The following is a 10,556-nucleotide window of genomic DNA, read 5'->3' on the forward strand; positions in this document are numbered from 1 at the left end:
AAACAAAAACATCCTGAAGACTAAGCATATTTAAACAGTACTTGAACATGCTTTGAAAATATACAACTGTAGTTAGAAATTGCTGTGTTGAGGTCTACATTTTGTTAAACATTATAGAGCCTACCTGGAGGGAAAGGGTATTTTTGTGGTTCCTATAACATGACCTAGATATTCTGGGTTTAAAAAAAAAGAAAGAAAAAAAATTTCTTTAAATAGTTAATGTTGTAGGACTTTAATGCCCTGCTGGCCACCTACCAGGTTTGGGCTTTCGAGATGATGGCCATGATCCTGCATAAGCCTGGCAGCGATGGAATGTTAGTACTCCTTTACCTTTCACCACAGTCGGCCCCAGAACTTCCTAGGAAAATGAGGACTTAGCTGAGTATTGATGGCTGCGAGTGGAACAGCTAGCTTTGGTCATTAAGGAGCCCATAAGATACAGCCTTGTGCCCAAGAAACAAGAAAGACAGCTGAAAATTTCTTATAGAACAAGGTGTGATAAATATGAGGGCTGTGCTTTAGCAATAAGAAACTAGGTAACAGATTCCCCTTCCCCTAACAGGTTATACATATATTGCTCTTGTGTTGTACCATATCTCTTCCTTTGGAGGCCCGATGGTAGCCAGGCTAAACCTTCCTATAAAATAAGCAGCGAGCCAGTCTTTGACCTCTCTTAATTGCAGGCAGGGGAGGGAAGAAACGTTCAGCTTTGGAAAGAATTGCTTTATTTAAGAATACAAAATTTGCTTAATAATTAAAAATTGTATGAGATATTTTGCATCTGCTGTTCAGATTTTAATTATTTTTATCACCCACACAGTGGTGAAAAGTACTGAATACTGTAACACTTCCTCAGCCCAGTCTCCCTGAGATCCTTTGCCTTCTCTTCTTTGCCTTCCAAACACTAGCTGTTTAATGGGAATTTTCAGGAAAGTACCAATTGTTTAAAGAAATAACACATATAGGGGCAGCTAGATTGTGCAGTGAATAAAGCACTGGCCCTGGATTCAGGAGGGCGTGAGTTCAAATACAACCTCAGATACTTGACACTTACTAGCTGTGTGACCCTGGGGAAGTCACTTAAACCTCATTGCCCCACCCCCCAAAAAAGATTTTATTAGTTTTAGTTGAAATTCAATGCATAACTTTAAAACAACCCCAAAGCAAGAATCCAGTGAATTCTTAAATACACAAATATATTAAAAATGCCATGGTTGACTCCAGGATTCATATTTCTCTGAGCATAATTCAAACCTGGAATGAATTATCATTGAAACTGAAAAGGTGATTTTAATATTCAGATGAACATTGTTATTTAAAACATTAGTACTTCACCATTAGTTGCTTCAGGCAGCAAAGCAATTAACTGCCCTTGTTCAGAAGGTGTATCTGCAAGATTACTAAATACAACAGAATTCTTCTAGTTTAACTACAGTGGCCTCCATATTAAATAAGATAGCAAACTTCATGGCAAAATAAAACTGAAGTTCACTCAGGGCAGTAGATCAAGTTCAGTTATACATAGGACAATAGCATGTTTATTATTTCCTGAAAACCAACCATAATGGACAGTTTCAAGACAAGCTCTAAAAAAATCTAATCCTGAACAAATCTCTCAAGGATTTGACTTTGATTTTCTTTTTTATGGGGCAATGAGGGTTAGGTGACTTGCCCAGGGTCACACAGTGGTAAGTGTCAAGTGTCTGAGGCTGGATTTGAATTCAGATCCTCCTGAATCCAGGGCCTGTGCTTTATCTACTTAGTCACCTGGCTGCCCCCCGACCTTGATTTTCAAATGTAGGTGTTTATAAGTGGCTGTCCCAGAAATACCTACATATTGGCACTCAATAACTGCAGAAGAGAGTTGATCATGATAAAGGAGACAGGGTGATGTAGTAGAGGGATGGTTTAGCTTAGGAGTCAAAGGACCTTGGGTGCAAGCCTGTCTTTTGTACTGACTTGCTGTGTGGCTTTCATTAGAAGGATCTTGGGGAGAGCTCAGGCAAGTCACTGCCTTTCCTCTGCATCTTGCTGTGTGGCTTTCTTAAAAAGACACTTCTCTCTAAGCCTTAGGTGCCTCATCTGTAAAATTAAAGGTTTGGATTAGATGATCTCTGAGGTCCTTCAGTCTCTTAACATCCTATCACTGTCATGTTCCTCAGGTCTTGTATTTCAAGGAGCAGAGATGTTGATAAACTGGAGTTTATTAGCATACCTCCCTCCTATGAAAGGGGTTTAAGGCTGTGAACCTCACTAGCACCCTGGGTCGCTGCTTTAGCCTGGTCTGTTGAAATTCATAGGCCTGAGTGCAATACAGATGATTAGTTCTGTCTACACAATAGGTCCATTCTGGTTGTCCAAAGAAATATTGATTTATACTGAGGTAAACTAAGGTTACTAGAAGTACTTATTACAAATGCATCCATCTGAGGTAGGAAGCCCTCAGGTACCTTTGAATCTACCTCAAAATCAGGGTTGGCAGAATCATTTCCTTTGGAGTCAGAGAGCCTCTCTTAGGGATAGTCATCATTCTCTCTTGCTGGCTCCCACTACTCATCTCTCCTCTTCTAACTTAAGGGGGTGGAGGTTGCAGAGAACTTATCCAAGCAGCCTGCATTCAGTCTCTAATATAAACTAGTGAAATAGGCTATAAGTGGGAATCCTAGTTTTAGGTTGGACGTGGGGGCAGGCGAAGAAGAACATTCAAAAAATCTTTTTGACTCCTGGCTCCACCACAAGCTACTGTTCAGAAAGCAGAAACCACATTCTGGTGAGGTATGAGACTCAGCAGTGGCTGAGGTCAAGGACATTTTGAAGGGATAAGCAACTCCCAGCCACAGGTTGAGAGCTCACAGTCCTCACAGGCACACACATTCCCCTAAGTGTATTTCATCAGCCAAAAAGGGCAGGATCCTAGCCACGGGGAGGTAGAACAGACTTATTTCATCACTTTTGTGGCCTTTCAGGATTTAAAAAGGGTGGGAGGGGAGTGTAGGGGAAGAATGAATTCAGAGTTGGGTTCGGTGTCTGCTCGTGGGTTTGACCAGCAGCCACGAAAGGTTCTACTTGGCCCTGACCATTTTTCATGCTTTCATGGCAGACTGCTCAGGAATCTGAATTTGTCTGGAGGAAATCCCCTGAGGTCAGACGGGCAGCAGCAGTTTCATTTTTCCTGATTTACAACTGACAGGAGTAGCGGAGAGGCATCTTGCTGCCATCCATCCCCTGCCTGTTAATGGTGTGCTTGTTAACCTAGCCATAGTCAATGAACAAGCCTCGATTACGTATTTACTATGCATGCCCCAGACCTCCTCAGTACTATGGCCAGCTGCTCCCTCCCTGGAGCCTCAGTTTTCATCTCTATGGTCCGGGCAGGGCCTGTCCTCTTCTTTCTCTTCCGCAGCCAGCCAGGGCTCTTTCATAGGAGACTCAAAAAGAAGCCGAGGGGCAGCTAGGTGGCGCAGTGGATAAAGCACCGGCCCTGGATTCAGGAGTACCTGAGTTCAAATCAGGCCTCAGATACTTGACACTAGCTGTGTGACCCTGGGCAAGTCACTTAACCCCCCTTGCCCTGCAAAAAAAAAAATTGAAAAAAGAAGCCGAAAACTTCAGCCCATTCTTCCTCTCAACCAGATTCCAGTGTTTCCTCAGCAGCCTTCATTTTAGACAATAAGGGTTTGTGAACACAAGGATGAGGAAACAGTGCAGAACAGAGTGATCAAGGCCTCAGCTAGCAGCTAGCTGTTATCTTAATCAACAAGGAATTAAGTGCCAGATACTATGTGTCAGGCACCATGCTAGGCCCTCGAGATCCAACTCTTCATGACCCCATTTGGGGTTTCCTTGTCAAAGTTACTGGAGTGGAGGAAATAGAGGCAAACAGGGTTAAAGTGGCTTGCCCAAGGTCACACAGCTAGGAAGTGTGTGTGTTTTGGGGGTGGGGGTGAGGCTAGATTTGAACCCTGGAAGATGAGTATTCCTGACTCCAGACCTAGCACTCTATCCACTATGCCACCTAACTGCCCTAGAAGGTACAAGTACAAAGAGTGAAACAATTGGTAATTTGCAAAACATTTACATTTGAATAGGGAGACAAATACATATGTAAATATCAAGTGAATACAAATATATACAAAGTAAATAACAAGGTACTTTGGGAAGGCAAGGACTAGCAATTAGGGGATCAGGAAAGACTTCAACTTTAGAAAGACCTGAATTCAAATCCTGCCTGAGCCTCAGGTTCCTCAACTCCCGTGAGAGTTTGAGTGCTGAGTTCAAGGGGGAGGCTCTCATAGCATAGCCCCAGTGCCTTGCACTTAGTAAATGCTTGTTGATTCATTGATTGCATACATATCTTTACCTATAACTTTTTGAAACAAATCATTTTATCAAGTCAGCAATAATAATGGCAGCAGATTTTCCCCAGGGACACATCATATTACTGATGGAATTTCCAAAAATTCAAAACATATGTTTAAGCAACAAATTCTCAAACAAAACACTTTTTTAATTCCAGTCAAAAGTAAGTTTTGATATGGAATACACTTCTAAGTCTCAAAAAATATGCTGACAAACTCCAAGAAATCTTTTATCTCAATTCCTTCAAATGATTTAGTTTACAGCCCAACCATGGGTTACCCAATGTGTAAGACTCTCAACCATGCACTCCCATAATTTTACCCCCTGGACCCAACCTAACTTCCAGGATGGAGAACCTTCCTTTTTTTCTTTACATTGTGTGGCTTCCAATGGCTATCAGAGGCTGTCCTTTATTTTTGCTTTATGACTAGCTATTTTTTGTTGTTCATTTTTATTTCTTTATCACACATTTCTCTGATAACATCCTTCACATAGCTTTTCTGATGTAATTCCTTGTTTGTAATATGTTTTAGCCAGCTCAGGCCCAATATAGTGCCATGTGACAGAAGCAGATTAAAATATAATTGGGAAAATAAATATTTAACAAAACAAATAAAATAAATAAAAATACAATAAAGAATAGATTATTTTATATTTTTAAATTGTCAGTATGCAAGCCACCGGATTCCTTATGTATGAATTAGTGGTCCTCTCTTTGAGTTTAACACTTATGGTGTAGTAGATAGAGCACAGGATCCGAAAGCAGGAAGACCTGGGGTCAACTCCCACATTAGACCCTTCCTAACTGTGTGACCCTGGGCAAGTCACAGCTTCTCTAGTCCTCAGTTTCCTCATCTACAAAACATGGCGGGATGAAGTTCATGAGGCCCCTTCTAGCTCTTAATCTATGATTCTATGATCACAGGTCTTTGAGTGATCCTCATCTTTGATGTTTTGGAGACTTTTAGAAAATCAAGTGCAGATCAAAATGGCAGAAAATCATGAACTATATGAACGTACATATTTGTTACAAAGATTTATTTATTTGCAACAGGGGAGATAAGCAAGAGAGAAAATGAATACTAATTAACTAAAAAAATAATTTTTAAATGTAAAAAAAAATATGAGCTATGTTGCCTCATCAAAGAGTTATTATAGCTGTGTAAGGAAAAGTGAATTTGCAGAAAGCTTGGTGTGACACCCAGTTAAGCCAAATCATCCCAAGAGCATTCATTAGAGAGGATTCTGGGAGGAAGACAACATCTGAAAAAGGTGCCAATCTGCCAGCATTTTTATAACAAACTTGTTTCTTCATCAATGACTTGAGTAATGGCATTTAGACTCTAACAGCTCAGTCCCCAGGGTGCTAAATAAGGAAGTGGAAATGTTACTGAAGAAGACAAAGACAGGAAGAGCTGCTGGAACAGACTAAGAGGAAGTGGATGCTAGAGACAACAGCAGATATGTGAAAGAGGGCAAGATCCTGAACAGTTATTTTTTAAAATCACAGATAGTATTATGCCCTTCCCCCAATAAAGGTAATTGATAGGAGGGGGCGGTGGAGATTCACAGGACATGGAAAAATGCTGCACAGAATGGGAAAACATAGAGGAGTTATGATTTGAACCACTAGAGGGAGTAACCGCATTGAAGGTCCTAGAAAGATGTCATACAGTGAAGAATTTAGTTTATACAGTCCCTTCTCAACAATCTTGCAAAGTGTAAAATTCATTTTACTAATGAAGAAATGGACTTCAAGAGGTTAAGTAACCTGTACAAAGTCACATAATAAGTGGTAGATACAGGACTCAAATATATGGCATGGGCTGAATGGTAGGCCTGTTATGTATGTCATGGAGTCTGTCACTGTTGCAATATGTCTGTCTGTCTAGCCATTTGTCCATTTTTCCTCTGTCTCTGTCTCTCTATCCCTGTCTTTCTCTCTGTTTCTGTCTGTCTCTGTCTGTCTCTGTCTCTCTGTCTCTCTCTCTGCCAGCAACTCCCCCACAGAGAATACTATATCATTCCAACTAAGAAAAGGTAACTTGCTCCCTGTATCAATCCTCTTTTGCAATTGGTAAATTGCAAAAAACAAATTCTGGATTCATCTAAAGGAATAAGTATATAGGAAAGAGACCCTTCCAATTTAATTTTTAAAAATAGGCTATATTCATTCCCCCCCATTTCTTTCATTGCTTCTCCTCCCATGCCATCATCAATGTCTTAATGATCAGAGGTATCAAACAGGTCGACAGCAACATTCCCAAGTATAGCTTGTAACAGATTAAAATATAATTGGAAAATATTTAACAAAATAAAGATACAATAAAACATGAATAATGTTAATTTGTGGTTTTCTAAGTTATTATGTGACCATCAGGGATCCTGGTGTACAGTTGATACTACTGTTAGCAATGACCAATTAAAAAAAACCTAATCAACAAGTTTTTATCAACTGCTTGATCATGGAATATGAGAACTTCCAACCTGTAGGGGACCTTAAAGGTTATTTACTCCTACCCTCCTCATTTTAATTGTAAGAGTTAAGGTCAAGAGGTGAAGAGTCTTGTCCAAGGTTAAACAGTGAGTTAGGGCAAAGGCAGGATTAGAGTGAGAGAGGGCTGTGAAAAGTCACCAGCTTTACTCTCTCCTCCAAAGCCATCTGGGTCCAGTGGCAAGATACACATCAGGACTGGCTGGAAATGGCCCCTGGATGTTTGAGGCAATGAGGGTTAAGTGACTTGCCTAGGGTCACACAGCTAGTAAGTGTCAAGAGTCTGAGTCTGGGTTTGAACTCAGGTCCTCCTGACTCCAGGGCCAGTGCCACCTCCAATGCCAAATCTACTGTGCCACCTAGCTGACCCATTCTTCCCTCTACAATACATAGAACAATCATAGCATACCTATCCTTTTTTGTGGGGCAATGAGGGTTAAGTGACTTGCCCAGGGTCACACAGCTAGTAAGTGTCAAATGTCTGAGGCTGGATTTGAACTCAGGCCCTCCTGAATACAAGGCCAGTGCTTTATCCACTATGCCACCTAGATGCCCCCTTACCTTCTTTTAAACATAGGAAATGTGTGCCCCAGAGGTGTAGTGAAACCCCCTGTTTTGTGAGACCCTTGTGGGGGGGGGCTGCCCCCTCGGCTGTAGTAGGGTCTGTCCACATGTTGTTTGAAGAGAGGTAGGATGGACATCTTCTCCCCCTGCCTTTCTTCAAGGGACATTTTAAGTTTATTTCTATGAAGTTGAAGCCAGAGTTCACTCTACTTTGCTTAGAGTAAGGGGATGCCTGGCTAGAATTATTTCTATCTTCTTCCTTAACTATTGTTAGTATAGGGGACATGATTGAATTCAAGCTAGCTTTTGATAGCTATTTCTCATTATTATTGGGGGAAGGAGGATCCCTAGCTCTATATTCCAAGGCTTGACCCCTTTCCTATCAAATATCAGTTCCATAATGAACACACATAGAGAAAGCAAAGAAGCCCACTTATCCAAATCATAGTGAAATGGAAATTAGAGAAAATATATAGGGCAATATATACTACACAATACAGAGTTAAGGAACTCTACCATTGTAAGATAACTCAGCTCAGGAAAGAGAAAGTTCTCATTCAAGGAGAACCTCGCCACACTCTCATCTGGCGATATGAACATGATGGAAACTGGTGGCTCTTCTTATATCTTCCCAGAGTCTTTTCCTTCAATAACCTGAAGTGGGGTTGGCCTTTTCCATCCTCCTTCTCAAAGCTAGAAGCCAGAAGCACCTGAAATGACGCTTGAAGAGTCCTAAAGAGAGCTAAAGGAGGCTGGAACTCTCTCATTCTCACCAATTCCACCTGGCCTCTCAGGCAGAGCATGGCCTTCATCTCCACCAAGAGAGAGTTGGGAGAGAACTTATATTTAGGAATCATTTGCTTTGTGAGGCCTTTTCAGATCCCTCTAGTTATTAGTATTCTCTTCCTCTTGAAATTACTTGGCATTACTTTGTGCATAGTGTACAAACTCAGAAGCAGGATGCTACAGTGAGAAACTGACTGGCTTAGTGTTAGAGGACCTGGGTTCTAATCCTGCCTTTGTTAGTTACTACCTGTGTTACTACTTTGTTACTACGAAGTTACTATTTTGCTGCTGTGTAATCTCTCTGGACTTCTTCCTCATTTGTAAAATTAAGGGACTGGGCTCTATGATCCTTATGATCTCTTTCAGCTCTAAATCTGTTATTTTGTATTCCTAGTGGAATGTAAGCCCATTGAAGGAAGTGACTAACTTATTTTTTTAATCTGTAGCATCGCGTACAGTGCCTTTATTTATGGCAGGAAAGATATTAGCTGAACTGAATTGGAAATCACATTGTGATTGCTTCTAAACAATGAATATTCTGAAGTTTGAGTGTTGACATAAAATTGAAACAGGGGCTTAAAAGGATTTTGAGAGGGCTTTTTTTTTTGGAGGGTGGGGGAGAAGAAAATACCAAATTCAGTGGCAAAGAATAAACAGAGTAAGCCAGGTTCCTGGAATGCCACAAGCATAGATCTTTTCTGTTTGAATGAAAAAGGTTTGTGTTGTGTTCTAGATTTCTGTGTTTGATCACGACCAATTTAAAGGAAGTAGGTTTCTGGCCTAGACCTGAGCCCTCTGCTGTTGGTGCCTGAAAAATCATCCCAGCAAATGTGAGTTTATTGGAGTTGGAAGAGTATAGGGGAGAGTAAGCATGCTAAATACCTTCCTCATCGACTATTAGACTAGCCCCTTCCTAGTCTAATAATCCAGACACTTCTATAACAAGACCTGGCCTCCAAAGCAGCAGGCTCAATGAAAAATAAATTTTGGTGGTGTTTGTTTTTAGTGTCAAGAGATGATATCACTGTCTGAGACTATGCTGAACATTCCAGTGTGAGAGCATGATGTTAGAGTGAAAAGGGGTCAAATCTTGGTTAACAGGCAAGGTTGTGGGACTTTGCTATTCCAGGAATACTGGATGTGCTTTCTAAAAATTACACACCTTTGTCTGTTTATAAGTGTTATGTAAATTGGATGGTGTTTGTCAGGCTGAAAAATCATATTTATAAATATAATGTGCTATTAGAACAGTTATTTCATGAGATCATAATATTTTAATGACAACATTTTTTTTCCTTCTGAAGGTGGATAGAGGCTTTGGCGGACTGAGAGACAAAATGTTGAGTCTGGTGCCAGGATCCATGTTGTATGCCCCACTCAACTCTTCACTTACACATGAGTTAACATCTGCCCTTATATTATTTTAGACAACCAAATGAAAAAGGGGATAATAAATATAATGATATTAATATATGATAATATAGTTAGTTATAATAAAATAACTCACAGTTAAATTGCATGAATGGGATAATGAGAGTGAGATAAACAAGGAGCCAGGGTAATGAGCACTTCTCCTTGACTTGATTGAAGCAGCAAACACCATAGAACAAAGGGCACCTGTGATGATCTCTAAGATAACTGGGGCTTTATGTAGATTTTGCTGAGTGAATGTCTTGGAACTGGCTCTTACTGCAGATCTTTAGGTGTGATGTGTTTTCTTTTCTGTATAGAGGTAGGTGTCTCAGCTCCCAAGCTCAATAGTTCAATGGCTGTCCTAATTCTTGTAGTTGGTTTGAGGACATTGGCTTTATTGAAGAATATATGGGAGCAGAGAGTAGTTAGCAATCTCTACATGGTCCTAAATAGTCATATGCACAGGCTAGTAGCAAGAATCTATATTTGGGGTAGCTGGGTGGCAAAGTGATAAAGCACTGACCCTGGATTCAGGAGGACCTGAGTTCAATCTGGCCTTAGACACTTGACACTTACTAGCTGTGTGACCCTGAGCAAGTCACTTAACCCTCATTGCCCATGCAAAAAAAAAAAGAATCTATATTCTACACAGGTCAAGACTTCTACAAGATCTGAAGAAATCACTTGTTTGTGGAGATATATGATTTAAAGAAGGCCTCTAGGAAAGGAATCATCTGTGAGGGGGCCTTGACTTAATCAGCTTGTTCCATGTAACTTTCATTTCAAGATAATTTTTTCTACCTAGTCAAGAACCAGCAATATTCCCAGAGCTTAAGGAATAGGAAAAGGTCTAGGTAAACTGTTATGGGTTCCAGGCTTTACTTAATACCACAATGGTGAGACCCTGAGCTACAGTGAGACCCTGAGCTCTGCAGCCCTC

Source organism: Dromiciops gliroides, chromosome 2, assembly GCF_019393635.1.
Source record: "Dromiciops gliroides isolate mDroGli1 chromosome 2, mDroGli1.pri, whole genome shotgun sequence".
Classification (NCBI taxonomy): Eukaryota; Metazoa; Chordata; class Mammalia; order Microbiotheria; family Microbiotheriidae; genus Dromiciops; species Dromiciops gliroides.